The sequence below is a fragment of the Hibiscus syriacus genome, unplaced genomic scaffold (assembly GCF_006381635.1).
Source record: "Hibiscus syriacus cultivar Baekdansim isolate YM2019G1 unplaced genomic scaffold, ASM638163v2 tig00110474_pilon, whole genome shotgun sequence".
Lineage (NCBI taxonomy): Eukaryota > Viridiplantae > Streptophyta > Magnoliopsida > Malvales > Malvaceae > Hibiscus > Hibiscus syriacus.
The window spans coordinates 725,952-747,789 of record NW_024062753.1 but is presented as its reverse complement, the minus strand read 5'-3'; the positions used below and the strand labels follow the sequence as shown (position 1 = coordinate 747,789).

General features: G+C 37.2%; 1 pseudogene; it reads left to right on the top strand.

The window, feature by feature from the left end:
- Positions 1-377: 377 nt before the first annotated feature.
- Positions 378-21,503, top strand: LOC120128119 (annotated as a pseudogene).
- Positions 21,504-21,838: the final 335 nt, after the last annotated feature.

Genomic DNA, 21,838 nt, shown 5'->3' with positions numbered 1-21,838 from the left:
TAAATATTAATCATTTAACTTTTAACAATAAAACAATTTTGCCTTAGCCTCCGAGTCACCAAGAACCCCACATTGCGTAATCGGGATTCCATATTTTAGTAATTTTCACTCTTCTCACCGCCTTTTGGATTAATTTTGAACATTTTTTTCTCAATTTTAGTGACTAAATTAAAAACGTCCTAAAAGTCTAGAGACTATTAGTATAGTTTAACCTTAATCTTATTATTAAGACAAGAAAATGAAAGAGAATTAATATTTTTTATAATAAAAATAATAGGAGTGTCTTTAATTTTAGGCCTTTGAGTTGGAATTGGAATGGACAATTCCTCTTGAAATTAAAACACCGCTGTCGTTAAATATCCCTACTACTTGATTAGATTTGTTTTCTCTTAACATTCAGCAGCTAAAAGCTTCGGGTTCTGAAGAAGAGAATCGGAGAAGAAGCTTTGTAGCTCTTTTTGTATAGGTAAAATAAACATTGCTTCTATTATGGGTTTTTGTTTTAGTTTTCTCTTGTGCCTTGCCTTGGTTCAACTACTAAATTACTTGTTTTGCTAATCAATGGCTATCGCAATAGGCGAAAGTGCTTGCTTTGTTATGGGTAAATATGTGAGCTTTATTTGGATTCTTTGCTGATTTTGATTGCTACTGTTAAAAATCTAGTAAATGGGTTTTTTTTTTTCTCGGGAAAATCTAATAAAATTTTGGGATTTTAACTTGTAGTGAACGAGGCCTAGTTGTAGATGCTTAATTTGTCTGGGAAGTTAAGAAACCAGAAAAAACTAGAGGGAACGATTTGTAGAGAGTGGGGGGTATTGTGAGTTATCAAAAAAACTGTAAATGGAGGAAATGGTCAGTTTTTGGGAGGCATTAACCATCAGAACTCAGACAGAGAAGGGGGAATTAACTACTGGAAAAGAGAGACAGAACAAAGAAAAAGAGAAAAAAGAGACAACAAGGGGATTAATTGGGAACGGAGAGACCATTGGGGGAAGAGAAATGTTTATTTGTTTTTGAAAACAATAGAAAAAAAAAGAGAACAGTGTGTGTAAAGGAATTCTTTCTCCCCTGTATTCAAGAATCAATTAGTGTAACAAGGATTTTTCCGTTCTTATTCGAAAGCAATGAAAACTAATTTTGAGGTGTTCCTCAGATTCTTTTCGACTCCTAGTATGTGTTAGGTGTGTGCGTGTGTTTATTTTTGAAGCAAAAGTGAAGAAAAACAACAAACGAGAGGAGTTCATCAACAACAGAAAATGAAGGCAATACATCATTTCCATTAACAACCCAACAACAAAGGCAAAATCAAGTGATATACAAAAGAGAAGGCATTTGAAAAGGTTTTGTTTTTGTTTTCATTCTTAAATCTTTCTAGCATTTATTTTGTTTTCTGTTTTTTTTCTTCTTCTTTCTTTCGAAACCAAAATAGAAAATAGGGAGAAATTAGAGATTTACCTGGGTTGTGAAGGCAGATAAAGTCTCGTAAATTCAATTTCATCTTGATTAGGGGTTATATCGTCTAATAAAAAGGGTTGATATTAGTTCTATGAAACCAAAAAATTTCGAAACAAAATAAAGAAAAGGAGTAAGGAGAATGATGGGATTCTGTTACCTTGGTTGTTTGAGTCTTGTGGCCAGAGGAGAGGTGACCACCAAGGTCTGGTGGCCATGCGGTGGCGATAACAGGTTTGAATAAGGGCTTTCGACCATGGAAGCAATGAAGAATAGAAGAGGGGAAGAAGGAGATGGGTATAAGCGACTGGTTGTTATTTTAGGTGTATTTAGCTTAGGTTTAAGTTTTAGTTAGGTTTTATATTAATATTTTAGGGTTAATTAGTGTTTAGCCATTGTAACTTTAGAGTAAAATTAGTGTTTAGTCCACATATGTTTAGCTTTTATTTACACTTTAGTCACATTCAGGATTGCTTTCGAATTCTGCCATTTTGTAGTTGTCCTGATTTCGTAGTTTTCCTAATTTTTGTGTTAGTTGTAATTTTTTTTGGGTTATTTGTGTTTAAATACTTTATATTTATGCGAGTTTTTTATTTAGGTCCCTGTTTTTATTTTTTAATTATTTTTTTTGTATGTCGAATTTTACATTTAGTTAAATTTAGTCTTAGTTTTAATATGTATATACACTTTTTAAATTTTTAGTTTAGCATGTTATGTTTTTGTTTTTATATTTGAGTCACATTTGTACATTACATGTTAATATGCATAATTTTTAATTTTTAATCAAAATATATGTATATATTTTTTTTTTGTCATGTTGTATGATATTTTTAATTTTGTTTAATTAATTTTGGCATGACATCCTTTTTTGTACTATTCGCATGGTAACCTCATTTGCATAACTCGACATAATACATAATTGGATTAAGGGTAATACACTTTTAATTTAAAATTATTTTAAGTGGGCAGTCATAATTGATTTGAGGTCCGCTTTTAATAATTTTAAAATAAAAGTGTATCCCGAAAGTGAAACCTAAAAATTGATTCGTCACCTAAAATTTGGGAACGAGAGAAAAAGAAATGTTCGTTTATTTAAATATATCGAGAAAAGGTTGTTATATCTTTAAGATCTGGTCTCGATATTTGTAAATAATCGAACATTCTTTATCTTTCTAAAACGACTTGGTAATTTTAATTTAATTTGTTTGAGTGCTTTTGAATGTTTTTAAATTTATATCTTTGTTTTATGAGATCAAAAATCAAAATAAATTTGAATTTGTAAAGTTCATTGCAAAGACGTTAATTAATCGACTAGGTACCGATTTAGGGCGTTGTGGGGGTGCTAATCCTTCCCCACACGTAACCGACTCCCGAACTCGAATTTTGGTAACGCATACCTCAATTTGTTGTTTTAATTAAAATTAATTTTTATTTAAAATGGCAAAGCATTTCTGGGTGTCCAATCACACCCTAATCAAAGATTGGTGGCGACTCTTTGAACTGTATTTTTTCGATCATAAAGGAAATCCAAAATTTTTCGAAACGAGAGGTTTTCAAATCACATTTGTTTTTAAATTAAAAGTCAATTGAAAGAGAATAATTCAAAAATTGATGTGATTTTCAAAACCTCACCTTTTTTCACCTTTTAAGAAAAAACTCGTTTCGACAGCTTGGCGACTCTGCTGGGGACTTTTTTTTAGAGAGTCAAGCCGATAGTCGATTAATTAATTGTCTTTGCAATTGAAAATTACAAATTCGTTTTAATTTGATTTTTGATCCCTTGTTTGGTTTTTAATAAGTTTTGTTTATATTTTGATTTTTTTAATTTAATTCAATTAACAATTAAATAGTTGTACTAATCTGTTTGCTAATGATTTCAGAATAATTGTTTGTTTTAGGAATTGATTTTGAGTGTTTTTATTGAGTGTTTTTTCTTTCGCTTTTCCTCACACACTGCACAGTTGCATTATCATAACATGAGCTAAAACCCCGCTCTGTCCTATTTAAGTAGGAGTGAGAGACTATGCCCTCGTGTGGTTTTCACCTCCGCATGGGATAGTGGATCGCTCCTGGAGCTCACGCCTTATGGTCTTCGTGATGGTAATCACCTCCGCATGGACATAAGGAGGTGTGTTCCCTCGAAATTGAACTCGATCCCCTAAAGCCTGTGATGGGCCAGGATTGAGGGTTCGGCAGCCCAAGGGGGCACCGGCAAGGACAATTCGAGAACCTATTGCTTTAGAACCTAACCCAGCATATAGTGAACGTAGAGCCTGAACTTAGGTTGAACTAAACCCGAACCTTAAGAATCCCGTGAGGAGGGTACACAAGGAAAAGCTTTGTTGAGTCATTTATTTTCGTTTTTTCGAATAAATGCATGCGAACTAGATATCATGCGGTTAGGTTTATTTTTTGAACAAGCATGCGAATTAGATATCATGCAGTTAGGATTTCTTTTTGTGGATAACAAAGCCTGGGGGTAGATATCATGTTGGGTAGGATCTGATAAAGCATGATGGGGTAGTCAACATATGTGGGTAGGATTTTTGAACAAATTATTATCCTGAATTAATTGCTTCGTGTTTACTAACCGATCTTTTGTTGTTTTTGCCTTGTTTCTTTTCTGTTTTGCATTGCATTGTCCATTACATGGTGTTGATTTGGGATCGATGTCCATATAGAAGGCCAGTAATATGGAACGAACGGTTCAGAAAGAGGTTGAAGACAATGCAGATGTTTTGAGGTGGTCGGAACAGTCCCAATTGACCAATGGAGACAGTGTAATGCCTGGATATGTGTCAGAGTTATTTGGTTACACTCACATCAACGTGCGTCAGAATGATCTAAGTGAGCTAAAGGAGATATGGGGAAGATGGACAGTAGCCGATAAGGAGATGTTTTATCAATTGTACGGCGATATTCCTTATCTTCTGGTTGTTTCTATTGACCGAAATCTGTTTAGAGAATTGGTACAGTTCTGGAACCCGGCTTATAGCTGTTTCACATTTGGTAGAGTGGATCTAACACCAACAATAGAGGAGTATCAAGCTTTGGTCCGTTGTTCGAGGTCACAAATGGATAGAGTATATACCAAGCTGCCAGTCACTCCTTCATTTAAGAAGAAATTACTATTGATGACCGGAATGAGTGAAGATTGGGTAATCAGAAACATTAAGAAGAATGGAGACAGTGAGTGCATCTCTTGGGCTGCTCTGAAAGAAGTAATTGCTCATCATCCTGATAAGAGAAAGAAGCTTGACTTGTTTGCTTTAGGGATTTATGGGCTAATTATTTTTCCAAAAGTGCTAGGATATGTAGATGTATCAGTTGTTGACCTGTTTGAAAGATTAGATAAGCACGTGGATCCTGTTCCAGCTATTCTAGCTGAGACGTTCCGGTCCTTGAGTTCTTGTAGGCGCGAGGGAGAAGGACGTTTTATAGGATGTGCGCCTTTGCTGCTAGTGTGGATTCTGAATCATTTTAAACATGTTGAAAGAGCACCAGGACGAGTGTTTCTAGAGGGGTTTTCGCCTTTGAAAGATTTTCTTTCTAAAGAGTGGCCTGGAGGTTTCACTGAAGAAAAATGGATGGTCATCTTCAAGGATATCAGAGATGGAGATATTTTGTGGCGAGCTTCGTGGAATACTTCTTCGGATATACTTTACCGATGTGGAGAGCGAGATTGGGTTCCTTTGCCAGGTATATGGGGTTCTATTGGGTATGCACCGCTACTAGTTTCCAGACAGTATGGGTCAAGGCAGTTCATTCCAGCCACATGGGACTTGGTAGGGTCGGATTTTGCATTCAAATGAGATCAGTATAAGGGTAAAGTTAAAGGGGTTGCTGAGGCCTGGAAGCAAACTCGTCGCGTGAATTTGTTTACCTATGATCTCGAGTTGTCTCAAGAGTACGAGCAGTGGAGAAGCGGTCGAGTAAATGACAATATCCCGATGGTGAATCCTGAAAATATTCAGCCTGTGGAGGAACAGTTGAGAGTGGTGCCATCTCCATTAGAGTTAGCCAAGCGCGATTTCGAAGCAGAACGAGACAATGGAGAATGACTTTGCAGAAGCTAGAAGATGAAATGTATCAAAAAGGATTGGATATTGACATTCAGAAGAGTAGAGCAGATCGAATTGAAAAAGTAGAGAAACAACTTCGGCTAGACTTTGACGATCTTCGGTCAACTTATCAGCGAATGGTAAAAGCTCAAGTAGGTTCTAGCTCGAGTAAGTCTGTCGAATTGAGGCAAGAGGTGGCGAGCCTCAAAAGAGTAGCTGGAGAGAGTCAAGAAGAGCTCAAGCAAAGCAGGCACCAAGTTAAGATTTTATCGAAGGAAAATGATTCTTTAGAGCAGCGGTTACAAGAGAGTCAAGCCCAGAATGAGAAGTTGAAGGGGAAAATTTCAAGTTTAGAGACTGCATTACGACGATACCGAAACAAGGAAGGTAGCTCGAGCCAGGGAGAGGTTGAAAGTCTGAAAAAACAAGTGAGTGAGCTTGAAGCCATAGTTCAAGAGTTTCAGAGGCAAGCAAGGGAGCTATCGATAGTTCCCTATGAGGGGGATATACAATGGCGTTTTCGATGGGAGCGAGCTCAGGCGAGAGTTAAGCAAAGAGAGAACTTTATTGCTTGTTACCTAGAACACGCGCGAGGAATAGCTCAATATTTGGTCATTCTATCTGAGGAAGCTGCTGATGTAACTGAAGAACTGGATCCAGAGGCTGAAGAAAATCAGAAGATTGTAGAGTTACTAGCACACGTACAAGAAATAGGAGAGATGGTGCAAATTTATTTGTGATATGTTTCAACTTTGTAATTGAACGTCGTTCTAATATAAAGAGTTGTTCTAAGGAGTCGTTCCAGGATCAACACCCTGCATTTTGCATATGCATTTTTAATGCATTTAATTTTTGCATCGCATTTTATTCATTCATAATCATATGTTTCATATTCATTAATAAATATTAGCGATAACAAAATGACTCTGTGACAGAGTAATACTGGAAAATCCCAAGCATATCTACAGAACCAGGAAGAAAGTTATGGAAGACAAACTTGCCCAAATTGAGAAGGCTCAGTCGGAGTTACAAGATAATATCAAGAAAATGCAAGAAGATATGATGAATGCCCAAAAGGAGATGTTTGCGAGTATGTTGGAAGGAAGAAATCCAGAACATGGGAAAAGCCCTATGCCAGAAGGTGTAACTGAAGACCCACTTCATCATCCAGGGTTAACCCCAGAACAATCTCAGAATGTTCAAGTGACCCCTGTTCATGTCGGGAAGGTGCACATTAATCCAGTCGGTGCTTCTGTTAACGTACAGCCTGGATCTAGTTCGTATCAGGGAAGAACATCAATATCATCAAGTTCCGGACCTTGATGAAGAAGCCAAGAAGGACCAAAACAATCTGTTGGAAGAGAAATGGAAGCAGTTAGAAAGAGAGGTCAGAGCCATGAAGGAAGATACCAGTGTCTATGGATTCGACGCAAAGGAGTTAAGTCTAGTTCCTGATCTGGTCTTACCTCCAAAGTTTAAAGTTCCTGACTTTGAAAAGTTTGATGGTACCAGGTGCCCCTCTACACATATCACAATGTTTTGTAGGAAGATGACCGGATACATAGGGGACGATCAATTGTTGATACACTGCTTTCAGGAAAGCTTAACTGGCTCGGTAATCTGATGGTATAACCAGCTGAGTAGAGCTAATATTAAATCGTGGAAAGACTTGGCTAAGTCCTTTCTTGAGCAATACAAACATGTGAAGGATGTTAGGCCCAACAGGATGATGTTGCAAGGAATGGAAAAGAAGTCTAACGAGAGTTTTAGACAATATGCTCAAAGATGGAGAGATGTAGCAGTGCAAGTCCACCCGCCATTGGAAGAGGAAGAAACAAATATGCTTTTTGTCAACACCTTAAAGGCTCCTTTATTCTCGCATCTTATTGGTAATCCTTATCGAAGTTTTGCTGATGTAGTTACAGCGGGAGAAATGATTGAAATGGCTGTTAAGAGTGGGAAGCTCGAGGGAGAGAGTCTAGTAAGGCCACCAACGAGGAAAAAGGAAAACGAAGTCAGTAATGTGAGGCAGTACGATTCTAATAACATCACTGTTTCCCGTCCTCAAGGAGCAGTCATCGACACAAAATGACAATAGACAAGGGGTAAGGGACCGAGAGGCCTCAATTTGATCCAATTCCGATGACTTATAAGGAATTGTTTCAGATTTTGTATGATCGGCATGTGGTTTCGCCGTATCACGTGACACCAATGCAACCTCCTTTTCCCAAATGGTATGATGCTAGTGCTCAGTGTGAGTACCATGCAGGGAATCCTGGGCATTCCATTGAGAATTGTACTGCTTTTAAGAAGGTTGTCCAAGCTTTGAGAACGAGGAATGTCATCAACTTTGGTGACAGTGAGCAGCCAAATATAGCTCAGAATCCGTTGCCAAGCCATGCAGGGGCAGGAGTTAATGCGATTACTGAAGAGAAATGAAAGAGAATTGTAAGGAATGTTGGTGAGGTGGTATCACCCATGAGTTGGGTGTGGTGCCAGATGGTCAAGGTAGGATTGTTGAAGCCCAGTTTGATGGGTGAACAGTTTAACAGTGGAGAGGTGTGTCAGTATCATAACAGTGAAGGACACAGTATTCAGCAATGTCCTAACTTCCTATCTTTGGTACAAGACATGATGGACAGTAAAGAAATTGAGTTCTTTAGAGAGATTGCTGAAGAAGATGAAGCGGAAGTTTGCGCTTCAGAAGGATCGTCTAAAGGGGTATACAATGCCAGTTGTCCCCTAATTATTACTCCAAAAAATCGAGTTGCTGAGAAGGTAGCCCCGAAAGTGGTTATTACACCTCCATCTCCATTCCCATATCGGGATAATAAACAAGTGCCTTGGAGATATGATTGCCAGATGGGAGATGTAACAAAAGAGAATGAGGAAATAGATGAGGTGGGACACTTTACTAGAAGCGGTAGGTGTTATTCTCTTAATCCACCTAAAGAGTCTGAGAAGAAGGTTGCAGTTGATAAGGGGAAAAAGGTTGATGTGCAGATAGAAGAGGATAAGCCTGTTATCAATGAACCAGTAACCGATAGTGAAGCGGTAGAATTTTTGAAGTTTTTGAAACACAGTGAATACAGTGTTGTGGAACAGTTACACAAGTTGCCTGCCCGTATTTCTGTTTTATCATTACTTTTGAGTTCAGAGGCCCATAGGAATGCTTGTAAAGGTTTTGAACCAGACTTTTGTTCCGAAGAGTTGCCCATTGAAAAGTTGGATCGTTAGTTTCCAATGTACAAGCTGATAATTTTTTATCTTTTTCTGAGGATGAAATCCCTTCTGGGATGATGGGTAGTCAGAAGGCTTTGCACATTACAGTTAAATGTAAAGGGCATGTGTTGTCCCGGGTCTTGGTTGATAATGGTTCAGCTTTGAATGTGATGCCCTTAGTGACTTTAAAGAAGCTTCCATTAGATAGTACACTTATGAGAACCTGTCAAAGTGTGGTTCGAGCTTTCGATGGGACTAAAAGAGAAGTGTTGGGCAAGATTGATGTTCCTCTGAATATTGGTCCAGCAACTTATGAAGTGGAATTTCTCGTAATGGACATTATGCCTACATACAATTGTTTGTTGGGAAGACCTTGGATTCATCAGGCCGGTGCAGTTCCGTCCACATTGCACCAGAGACTGAAATTTGTGATTGATGGAAGGTTGGTATGTATTCATGCTGAAGAGGACATTATTGCTTCTGTTTCTACTACTGCTCCGTATATTGAAGTTGATGAGCAAGCCGTCGAGTGTTCTTTCAGATCGTTGGAGTTTGTCAATGCTACGTTTGTGGCCGAAGGCAAGAAGATACCAAAGCCTCGATTGTCAAACTGTACCAAGATAAGGCTTAAATTGACTCTTGGAAGAGGAGCAAAAGTTGGAAAGGGTTTAGGCCGACAGTTGCAAGGACCGGTGAATCACATATGCCCTATTACTAAAAAAGATCGATTTGGTTTGGGATATCAGCCAACTTCGAGGGATAAGATGAGGGGAATTAAGAAGGGCCAAGAAATCAGAAAGGCCAGATTGACTGGTGAAGACCTTAGTTGGGAACCCATGACCTTCCCGCCGTTGAGTAGCATTTTTCATGTCTGGGGGGCATATGTTTCAAGGGAATTCAAGGAATACTGAGACGATGGTTGAGAATGCCTTGGGAGATTTAGGCATTAATGTTATAACTGATGATAAATCCGAGGAAATGAGAGCTATGGGCATTTATCCTGCACCGCCGGGCTTCGTGTTGAACAATTGGACCGCGGAAGAACTGCATGTAGTTTACAAATCTGTTACAGAGTAATGCACTGGAACTTTCTCCCTGTTGTTCATACCCTGGGGCAATAGGTGATCTTATGTAAAGGGTTAAGCTGTTTGTTTTTTCTTGCTTTCAATAAAGGATGCATTCTGTTAGTTCCAAATGGCAAACATTCTCCCATGCATTTCATTCATTCATTCTTTGTTGTATATATGTATGTATTTATTTCATTTTATTTATTTATATGGGAAAAGATCCTCCCATATGTATATATGTATATATATCTTCTCTTTCATTATTTTTTCAGGAGCTCAAATATCAATAATATGAATGCCAATGACTCTGACCCGGAGATTGATTTCGAGAAGCCTATATGTCAAGGGGAAATTGAAGATTGTGGTGATGATGAGGGATGTGAATTACCTTTTGAATTGCTGAAAATGGTGGAGAATGAAGATAAGCATATTCTGCCTCATAAAGAGTCTACTGAGATTTTGAATTTAGGGACAGATGAGGATAAGAGAGAAGTAAAGATTGGTACCACTCTGTCAGTTAAAGGTCGACAAGATTTGATAGAATTGCTTCAAGAATACAAGGATGTGTTTGCTTGGTCATACGAAGATATGCCGGGTTTGGATACAGAATTGGTTGTTCACAAACTGCCAATAAAGCCTGAATGTAAACCGGTACAACAAAAACTGAGAACAATGAGACCTGAGATGCTGCTTAAGATTAAAGAGGAAGTGAAGAAACAATTTGATGCCGGGTTTCTTAAAGTGGCCAAATATCCTGAATGGGTGGCTAATATTGTCCCAGTACCGAAGAAGGATGGGAAAGTTCGAATGTGTGTTGACTACAGGGATCTCAACCGAGCTAGTCCAAAGGATAATTTTCCTTTGCCACATATAGACACGCTAGTGGATAATACTGCTGGAAATTCTTTGTTCTCTTTTATGGATGGTTTCTCTGGCTACAATCAAATTAAGATGAACCCTGAGGATATGGAAAAAACGACATTCGTTACCATGTGGGGAACGTTTTGTTATAAAGTAATGCCGTTTGGACTGAAGAATGCAGGGGAAACATATCAAAGGGCCATGGTGACGTTATTTCACGACATGATGCATAAAGAGATAGAAGTTTATGTCGATGATATGATAGTCAAAGCCAATACAGAGGAAGAACATATCGGGAATTTGAGAAATCTATTTAAAAGACTAAAAAGATGCCAGCTAAAACTCAACCCAAATAAATGTACTTTTGGGGTGACATCTGGGAAGCTGTTGGGATTTGTAGTGAGCCGAAAAGGAATTGAAATAGACCCAGATAAAGTAAAGGCTATTCAAAACTTGCCACCCCCACGAACACAAAAAGAAGTCAGAGGATTTTTGGGGAGATTAAATTATATAGCTCGGTTTATTTCACAGCTGACAGAAAAGTGTGATCCCATATTTCGCCTTCTTCGTAAGAATAACTCAGGGGAATGGAGTGGAGATTGTCAAAGAGCTTTTGAAGCAGTGAAGAGATATTTGTCGAGCACTCCAATCTTAGCACCACCCATCTCAGCAAACCCTTGATTCTTTATTTGTCAGTTTATGAAAATTCAATGGGGTGTGTGCTGGGGCAACGTGACCAAACTAAGAAGAAAGAAAGGGCTATTTATTATCTCAGCAAGAAGTTCACTGAATGTGAGACAAGATACTCACCCATTGAAAAGTTGTGTTGCGCTTTAGTATGGGCTACCCGAAGGCTTAGACAATATATGTTGTATCATATTACTTGGCTTATATCCAAGCTTGATCCCTTGAAATATCTAATGGGTGTGCCTGCATTATCTGGAAGATTAGCTCGTTGGCAGATCTTATTGTCCGAGTTTGACATCCAGTATGTAAACCAGACGGTAATTAAAGGAAGTGCTATAGCAGAATTCATTGCAAGCAGAGCTTCGCAAGAATATGAGTCGTTGAGCTTTGATTTCCCAGATGAAGATTTAATGGCTATTTCGGTAGAAGAAGTAGTGGCATCCATTAGTAAATATTGGAAGTTGAACTTCGATGGTGCTTCAAATGCCATGGGACATGGAATCGGGGCAATTTTGGTCTCACCAGAGGGAGAGCATTATCCTTTCACCAGTCGGCTTAATTTTGATTGTACTAACAATATGGCTGAGTATGAAGCTTGTGTTCTGGGTATTAGAGCTGTTGTTGAACGCAAAGTAAAAATGCTCAAAGTGTATGGTGATTCAGCTTTGGTAATATACCAACTCAGGGGAGAATGGGAGACAAAAGATCCCAAGCTTGTAGAATACCGTAAGTTGGTTATGGAGCTTGTTGAAGAATTTGAAGAAGTAACTTTCAATTACCTCCCCAGAGAAGAGAATCAAATGGCAGATGCCTTAGCCACACTGACAGCAGCGTTTAAGATGAACGAGCATTCAAATATGATGCCCATTGAAATGAAAGCTTATGAGTATCCAGCTCATTGTTTCAATATCGAAGAGGAAGAAGATGGAAACCCCTGGTATTATGATATCTTGCAATATATAAGGTATCAGAGTTATCCAGAACAGGCCACTGAGAATGATAAGAGAACCATTAGAAGAATGGCATCATGGTATGTGCTTGATGGTGAGACCCTATACAAGAAAAGTCTGGATCAGATCTTGTTAAGATGTGTGGACGCGAAAGAAGCCAAATTGATTCTTGAAGAAGTGCATGAGGGAATATGTGGTACCCATACTAATGGGCATGCTATGGCTAGGCAGATTATGAGATTTGGGTATTATTGGTCAACTATGGAAACAGACTGTATCAATTATGCCCGAAAATGTCACAAGTGTCAGATTTATGGAGATAGGATACATACTCCTCCTCATCCGTTGCACGTAATGACATCTCCGTGGCCATTCTCAATGTGGGGCATGGATGTTATTGGACAAATTTCGCCCAAAGCTTCAAATGGTCATCGCTTCATTCTGGTAGCCATAGATTATTTCACCAAGTGGGTAGAAGCAGCTTCTTACGCAAATGTTACCCAGTCTACAATATGTAAATTCTTGAAGAAGGAGATCATTTGTAGATATGGTTTGCCCGAGAGGATTATCTCTGATAATGCGTTGAATTTAAATAATAAGATGATGGACTCGGTCTGTAAACAGTTCAAAATAAAGCATCATAATTCCACCACTTATCGCCCAAAGATGAATGGGGCAGTAGAGGCGGCCAATAAGAACATCAAAAGGCTCATAGAGAAAATGACTGAGACCTATAAGGACTGGCATGAGAAGTTGCCCTTTGCTCTGTTTGCTTATCGAACTTCAGTACGGACTTCAACTGGAGCAACTCCGTTTTCTCTGGTATATGGGATGGAGGCTGTCTTACCTATTGAGGTGGAAATTCCCTCACTTCGGATTTTGTCAGAGGTAAAGCTTGATGAGGCAGAATGGGTCCAAGCTAGGTATGACCAATTGAATTTGATTGAAGAAAAGAGATTGAAAGCTATTTGTCATGGTCAGATGTACCAGAAACGTATGATACGGGCACATGGTAAGAAAGTTCGCTTTCGAGAATTCCATGAGGGAGATTTGGTGCTTAAAAGGATTTTGCCTATTCAGAAGGATTTCAGAGGAAAATGGATGCCCAATTGGGAAGGACTTTATGTTGTCAAGAAGGCCTTTTCTGGGGGAGCTCTAGTCCTAACTGAAATGGACGGATCAGAATTACCATATCCAGTGAATTCTGATGTTGTTAAGAGATATTTTGCTTGAAGAAGAAATAAAAGAGAAAAGAAGAAAAAATGAGAAAAAAGAAAAAATGATGGAAAAAACGAAAAGAAAAAAAGAAGAGAAAAAATGGAAAAAGGAAGAAAAAGAGAAAAATGAAAAAAGAGAAATAAAGGGAGGGTTCAATATGAAAACCCGAAAAGGGCGTCTTGGAACCAAAGGAGGTCTCAAGTTGAAAACCCGCAAAGGGCGACTTGAGTTGAATTTAAAATTCAGAATTCGCGCATGGTGGAGGTTCTGAATCAATTTTGGAAGTGGAAAGAGCTCCTAATATGGATAGTAATAATGACAATTGGTGATCAAGGATGAGACTAAAGATTAATGAGTCTCGATGAAAACAACCAGAAGAGAAATGGAATACATATGAGATTCAATACTGGTTTAGGGCATCCAATGATAGAGATTTGGGGAGTTTAGAAGTAGCTTCATACTCTTAAGCATCACAATTTTTGAGATCCTTCTGACAGAAGCTACACTCGAGATATTCTAACGGCGTGCCAGTTCAAAAGCATTTGCATATTGATATTGAAGACGCCTACTCTTTTGTTCTTTTACTGTTTCCAGTTAAAAGTTTGCCATTTAGTTGCCTAAAATTCTCTGTATTTATATAAATAAAGAGATGTCTTTTTTTGTTCGTTTCCCTTTTGCAAACATCTTATTTTGAAAGGTTAAAACATATGGCTTAACTTGAAGTACATAAGATCATTTTGTATTATTGTGCAAAAGGTTTTGGAAAATGCAGGTATTCTGAAGTTGACAATGGTTTAAACATGTAAGCTTGTGTGGCCATGGGAAACTAAAATCCTCAAATTCAAAGAAAATTTCAGCCATTAAAAGATGACCCAAGGAGGTTATCATTGATCAAGAAGTTGGTCATGGGTACTGACGGGTTTCAAGAAAGAAATAAGTCAAGGTACTGTTAAGGCGAGAGATATGGAATTGAGATTGTCAACTGGGGTAAACTGATCAAACGTTCTGTGCCCAAGAGGAAGCCGAGTTCCATCGAGATCAAAAGGAGATAGAGTTCCTACAAAGAAGAAAACACATTGAATTGCATAATTGCATACATTTTAGGCATGAGTAGGATCATGGCATTCATAATCGCATGATGGCTTAAATATCTACAGGTTTCCCAGGGATAGTTGAAGATTGAAGATATGAAAGCATCGAGATGAAGATAACTGGTTTGACCTTTGAAGCAAATCATCTATAGGCCTTCACGAAAGAGTAGTGAAGCAAATTCGTTTGTTGAAGATTGAGTCCTATACTCTCTGAAGGAATAGGGAGCGGACAAGTTCATTGAAGATTGAGTCCTATACTCTCTGAATGAATAGGGAGCGGACAAGTTCGTTGAAGATTGAGTCTTATACTCTCTGAAGGAATAGGGAGCGGACAAGTTCGTTGAAGATTGAGTCATATACTCTCTGAATGAATAGAGAGCGGACAAGTTCGTTGAAGATTGAGTCCTATACTCTCTGAATGAATAGAGAGCGAACAAGTTCGTTGAAGATTGAGTCCTATACTCTCTAAAGGAATAGGGAGCGGACAAGTTCGTTGAAGATTGAGTCCTATACTCTCTGAAGGAATAGAGAGCGGACCCGTTTTGTTGAAGATTGTTCGAGTTCTATACTCTCTGATAGAATAGAGAGCGGACCCGTTCGTTGAAGATTGTTTGAGTCCTGCTCTCTGAAGGAATAGGGAGCGGACATGTTTATTGAAGATCGAGTCTTATACTCCCTGAACGAATAGGGAGCAGACACGTTTGTTGAAGATTGTTTGAGTCTTATACTCCCTGAATGAATAGGGAGAAGACACGTTTGCCAAGGATTGTTCAAGTCTTATACTTCCTGAAGGAATAGGGAGCAGGCTCGTCATTTGAAGATTTTTTCAAGTCTTATTTATCCTGACGTAACAGTGAGTGGTTTATTTTTTGAAGTTCTCATGACCAGACAAATTCGATCATCTTTTGATCTTTGCTCTATTCTCGTTACACGACAATGAACAAAGAGGGGCAGCTGTAGATGCTTAATTTGTCTGGGAAGTTAAGAAACCAGAAAAAACTAGAGGGAACGGTTTGTAGAGAGTGGGGGGTATTGTGAGTTATCAAAAAAACTGTAAATGGAGGAAATGGTCAGTTTTTGGGAGGCATTAACCATCAGAACTCAGACAGAGAAGGGGGAATTAACTACTGGAAAAGAGAGACAGAACAAAGAAAAAGAGAAAAAAGAGACAACAAGGGGATTAATTGGGAACGGAGAGATCATTGGGGGAAGAGAAATTTTTATTTGTTTTTGAAAACAATAGAAGAAAAAAAAAGAGAACAGTGTGTGTAAAGGAATTCTTTCTCCCCTGTATTCAAGAATCAATTAGTGTAACAGGGATTTTTCCGTTCTTATTCGAAAGCAATGAAAACTAATTTTGAGGTGTTCCTCAGATTCTTTTCGACTCCTAGTATGTGTTAGGTGTGTGCGTGTGTTTATTTTTGAAGCAAAAGTGAAGAAAAACAACAAACGAGAGGAGTTCATCAACAACAGAAAATGAAGGCAATACATCATTTCCATTAACAACCCAACAACAAAGGCAAAATCAAGTGATATACAAAAGAGAAGGCATTTGAAAAGGTTTTGTTTTTGTTTTCATTCTTAAATCTTTCTAGCATTTATTTTGTTTTCTGTTTTTTTCTTCTTCTTTCTTTCGAAACCAAAATAGAAAATAGGGAGAAATTAGAGATTTACCTGGGTTGTGAAGGCAGTTAAAGTCTCGTAAATTCAATTTCATCTTGATTAGGGGTTATATCGTCTAATAAAAAGGGTTGATATTAGTTCTATGAAACCAAAAAATTTCGAAACAAAATAAAGAAAAGGAGTAAGGAGAGTGATGGGATTCTGTTACCTTGGTTGTTTGAGTCTTGTGGCCAGAGGAGAGGTGACCACCAAGGTCTGGTGGCCATGCGGTGGCGATAACAGGTTTGAATAAGGGCTTTCGACCATGGAAGCAATGAAGAATAGAAGAGGGGAAGAAGGAGATGGGTATAAGCGGCTGGTTGTTATTTTAGGTGTATTTAGCTTAGGTTTAAGTTTTAGTTAGGTTTTATATTAATATTTTAGGGTTAATTAGTGTTTAGCCATTGTAACTTTAGAGTAAAATTAGTGTTTAGTCCACATATGTTTAGCTTTTATTTACACTTTAGTCACATTCAGGATTGCTTTCGAATTCTGCCATTTTGTAGTTGTCCTGATTTCGTAGTTTTCCTAATTTTTGTGTTAGTTGTAATTTTTTTTGGGTTATTTGTGTTTAAATACTTTATATTTATGCGAGTTTTTTATTTAGGTCCCTGTTTTTATTTTTTAATTATTTTTTTTGTATGTCGAATTTTACATTTAGTTAAATTTAGTCTTAGTTTTAATATGTATATACACTTTTTAAATTTTTAGTTTAGCATGTTATGTTTTTGTTTTTATATTTGAGTCACATTTGTACATTACATGTTAATATGCATAATTTTTAATTTTTAATCAAAATATATGTATATATTTTTTTTTGTCATGTTGTATGATATTTTTAATTTTGTTTAATTAATTTTGGCATGACATCCTTTTTTGTACTATTCGCATGGTAACCTCATTTGCATAACTCGACATAATACATAATTGGATTAAGGGTAATACACTTTTAATTTAAAATTATTTTAAGTGGGCAGTCATAACTGATTTGAGGTCCGCTTTTAATAATTTTAAAATAAAAGTGTATCCCGAAAGTGAAACCTAAAAATTGATTCGTCACCTAAAATTTGGGAACGAGAGAAAAAGAAATGTTCGTTTATTTAAATATATCGAGAAAAGGTTGTTATATCTTTAAGATCTGGTCTCGATATTTGTAAATAATCGAACATTCTTTATCTTTCTAAAACGACTTGGTAATTTTAATTTAATTTGTTTGAGTGCTTTTGAATGTTTTTAAATTTATATCTTTGTTTTATGAGATCAAAAATCAAAATAAATTCGAATTTGTAAAGTTCATTGCAAAGACGTTAATTAATCGACTAGGTACCGATTTAGGGCGTTGTGGGGGTGCTAATCCTTCCCCACACGTAACCGACTCCCGAACTCGAATTTTGGTAACGCAGACCTCAATTTGTTGTTTTAATTAAAATTAATTTTTATTTAAAATGGCAAAGCATTTCTGGGTGTCCAATCACACCCTAATCAAAGATTGGTGGCGACTCTTTGAACTGTATTTTTTCGATCATAAAGGAAATCCAAAAATTTTCAAAACGAGAGGTTTTCAAATCACATTTGTTTTTAAATTAAAAATCAATTGAAAGAGAATAATTCAAAAATTGATGTGATTTTCAAAACCTCACCTTTTTTTCACTTTTAAGAAAAAAATCGTTTCGACACTAGTTGTTCTTCAATTCCTTGTCTTTTGGATGTTAATCAAAGAAACTTTATGCCTTTATAAGTTAATCTAATTGGGGTAATTGATTAAAGCAGAAAAGAAGTGGAAACAAAGAGCCTAAGGTTATTATTCGATGGACACGGGAGGGAATTCGTTACCTTCGGGAGCTGATGGAGTGAAGAGGAAAGTGTCCTATTTCTACGACCCCGAGGTTGGGAATTACTACTATGGCCAAGGTCACCCGATGAAGCCTCACAGAATCCGAATGACCCATGCCCTTTTAGCACACTATGGACTGCTTCAAAATATGCAAGTTTACAAGCCCTGCCCTGCTCGAGATAGGGATCTTTGCCGCTTCCATGCTGATGATTATGTGACCTTCCTCCACAGCATAACACCCGAGACACAGCAAGATCAACTCAGGCAACTCAAGCGGTTTAATGTCGGTGAAGTGTCCGGTCTTTGATGGCCTTTACTCCTTTTGCCAAACATATGCCGGTGGATCTGTTGGTGGTGCTGTCAAATTAAACCATGGTCTTTGCGACATTGCGATTAACTGGGCTGGTGGCCTTCATCATGCTAAGAAATGTGAGGCTTCGGGGTTTTGCTATGTCAACGATATTGTCCTTGCAATATTGGAACTTCTTAAGGAGCATCAGGTATGTTTTCGATACCTTAGTTCCTCATTAGCTTTCTTAGGAACTTTCTTCAACATCATCTAGAGGCAACCTAATGTTTGTATCACGATGGGTAAACTTTAGGAAAGAGTTAAGTCAATGTGCATTAGTGCTTATTAATCCAAAGCTCAAGTACGATACTCAGGAAAAAGATAGAAAATCTTAGACAAAGCTGCTTATCTGGTTTTTCTAGCTTTAGAACTTTCTTCTTCATACGCAAAATGCAACCGTGTCTTTATCTCTTGATGGGAAAACTTTAGAAAATAGTTAAGCCATTGGGCACTACTCACTAGTGTTAGCACTTATTGAAAACAAGCAACCCTCGAAGAATAATAAACAGTTGCTATAGTAAGCATTGAATAATAAATATAATTATATATCTATTTGACCTGGATGACTTTTCAATTCATACATTTCCTCCTAGGTTGTAAAGATTTATGTTTGTGCACCCTTGATAAATGTATGTTGTATAATTTCAAATCGATGATGCTCCTTCCTTTTGTTGCAGCGTGTTCTTTATGTTGATATCGAGATCCACCACGGGGATGGTGTGGAGGAGGCATTTTATACAAGTGACAGGGTTATGACTGTTTCATTTCATAAATTTGGTGATTATTTTCCGGGCACAGGGGATATACGTGATATTGGGTATTCAAAAGGGAAATACTATTCCCTTAATGTCCCTTTGGATGACGGAATTGACGATGAGAGTTACCATTACTTGTTTAAGCCAATTATGGGTAAAGTTATGGAAGTATTTAAGCCCGGTGCAGTGGTTCTTCAATGTGTGCTGATTCTCTATCTGGAGATAGGTTGGGGTGTTTCAATCTCTCGATCAAGGGTCATGCAGAGTGTGTTAAATTTATGAGATCATTCAATGTTCCGTTGTTGCTACTGGGTGGTGGTGGTTACACCATTCGAAATGTCGCTCGCTGTTGGTGCTATGAGGTAACCTATCACAGATTAAGTTGATTATTATATACTAATTCATTTAAGCGATTCGGTTTGTGATTGTTATCTTATGTTATTATATTGGTCTTTTCTGTTTCTCACTCAAGTATTGTACACACTTAAGAGAAATTTTATCATTTGCTATAACTAAACGCTCTTCTATTTATTTATTTTTTCAGTAATGCCGGTGTGTTGTATATTTCATCAACACTTAAAATTGGTCTTTTCGACTTTGACCTTATTATACTCTCAATCTTAAACTCAGAAGAACTATTTGTGATGGATTAATTAATAACCATCTCTATGTGATGAATGATCAGACTGGAGTTGCACTTGGAACAGAAGTTGACGACCAACTGCCTCAACATGAATACTATGAGTATTTCGGTCCGGATTATAACCTTCATGTTGCCCCTAGTAACATGGAAAACAAGAACTCACGCCAGTTACTTGAAGACATACGTAATAATCTCCTTGACAATCTCTCAAAGCTTCAACATGCACCAAGTGTCCAATTTCAAGAAAGACCACCCGACACCGATCTTCACGAGGTGTGTTCCATTTTCGGCATTCCACATTTTATGCTTTAAATATCCTTTTTATGGTTAACTTGGTGGTAGTTTGCATTTATACACTTTATGTTACTTGAGCTCGGAGTATGCATGTTGGATGCGGATATATTCAGTTGTTTCCAAGTTTTAATTTTGGATGATCTTTGGAATGTCGTCTTTCTATATTCATGTTCGGACATGCATAATGAAGAGTCGGAGTAGCATGGCATTTCATACATTTTACGTGGTTAGCGGTTACATATATCTACTTGGCCCTTATATTAGTTGCTTTTTTAATTCATAATGTTCAGGGTGATGAAGATGAAGATGATGCGGATGAAAGGTGGGATCCAGATTCAGACATGGAGGTCGATGAAAAGCGGTATTTATCTTCTTTTTTCACCCGAACCCGTTTTCAAATTCTTATTGTTGACTCATTGGCTTCACACTCGTTCCACAGACCTATTCCAACCAGAGTAAAGAGAGAAGCAGACGAACCTGAGAGAAAAGATTGGGTATGTTTTATGCTATAAATGTTGGATTGCGAGGCTAAAGGCATTTACAATGCGTTTCCTTTTCTTTTTTTTTTAAACATTTGTTTTTTTTTATCCTTAGGAGGCTACTAAAGGAGCTGCGGAGCAAGCTAGAGGGTTCCACAATGAGACAAAGGTGATGTAAACACACTTGCATTTCTATTCTCTATAAATTTATGCTAAAATACACCTCATGCCACTTAACGATTCTTCGGTTACAAACAAGTCTCTTTTTTTCTAAAAGTTACAATTTAGTCATTCAGTTAAATATATTATTAGAAATAGGGCTCAAGTTGTTAAATATGAAATGGAATAGTGACGTAGTTTGATATAATAATAATTTTAGTTCACATGTACATTATATTAATTTGGTCTCAAACCGTAACAGTTTAAATAAAATTAATCTTTCATATTTAAAATTTTATCAATTTAATAGTGGCGTTGATTTATTCCTTGTCTAAATTGTTTGTTCATGTTTAAGATTCTGGTATCATAAAAGAATCTAAATTGATGGAATTTCTTAATAAGAAAGGGTTTAAGTTTACTGAATTATTTTCAATTTGGATTAAATTCATAAAATAAAAAAAAATTTAAAAAAAAAACTGGGATTAAAACTATAATTATACTCGACATATGTTTCAAGTTAATGGTGGAGTGACATGACTAATTTGTAACTTTTTTAAAAATTAAGACGTATTTGCAATCAAACTGATAATTGTGTTAATGTTTTATGTTCCCTTTTTCAGACCGGGCATGTCGGGCCAATGGCTATCGATGAACCAAGTGCGAAAGCGGAGATAGAAACATCAAACAAAGCTTCTGACTCAGTGTACCCGAAACCCTAAATCAAAACCTTCTTACCCGATGTACCGGAAGCCCTAAACTGAAACCTTCGGAATCAATGCTGTATGCGACTGGTGTGCAGTATCAATTTTCTAACATTATAGTATCAGTGTACACCTGTAGAAGCCATGAAAGTCTTAGCATCTTTAAGTTTTGTCAGTGTTACTGACCCAAAATTTAGGCGATCTTAGTAATTGAATTATTTTTGGCTTTAGTTCACCATTTGCAACTTATCTTAAAAAAATGGAGTAATTTAATAAATTCAAATATTTAATGAATATTGCTTTGGTTGGTAACACAGGTGTCAAGGATTGAATACAAATACTTTTATTCTTTC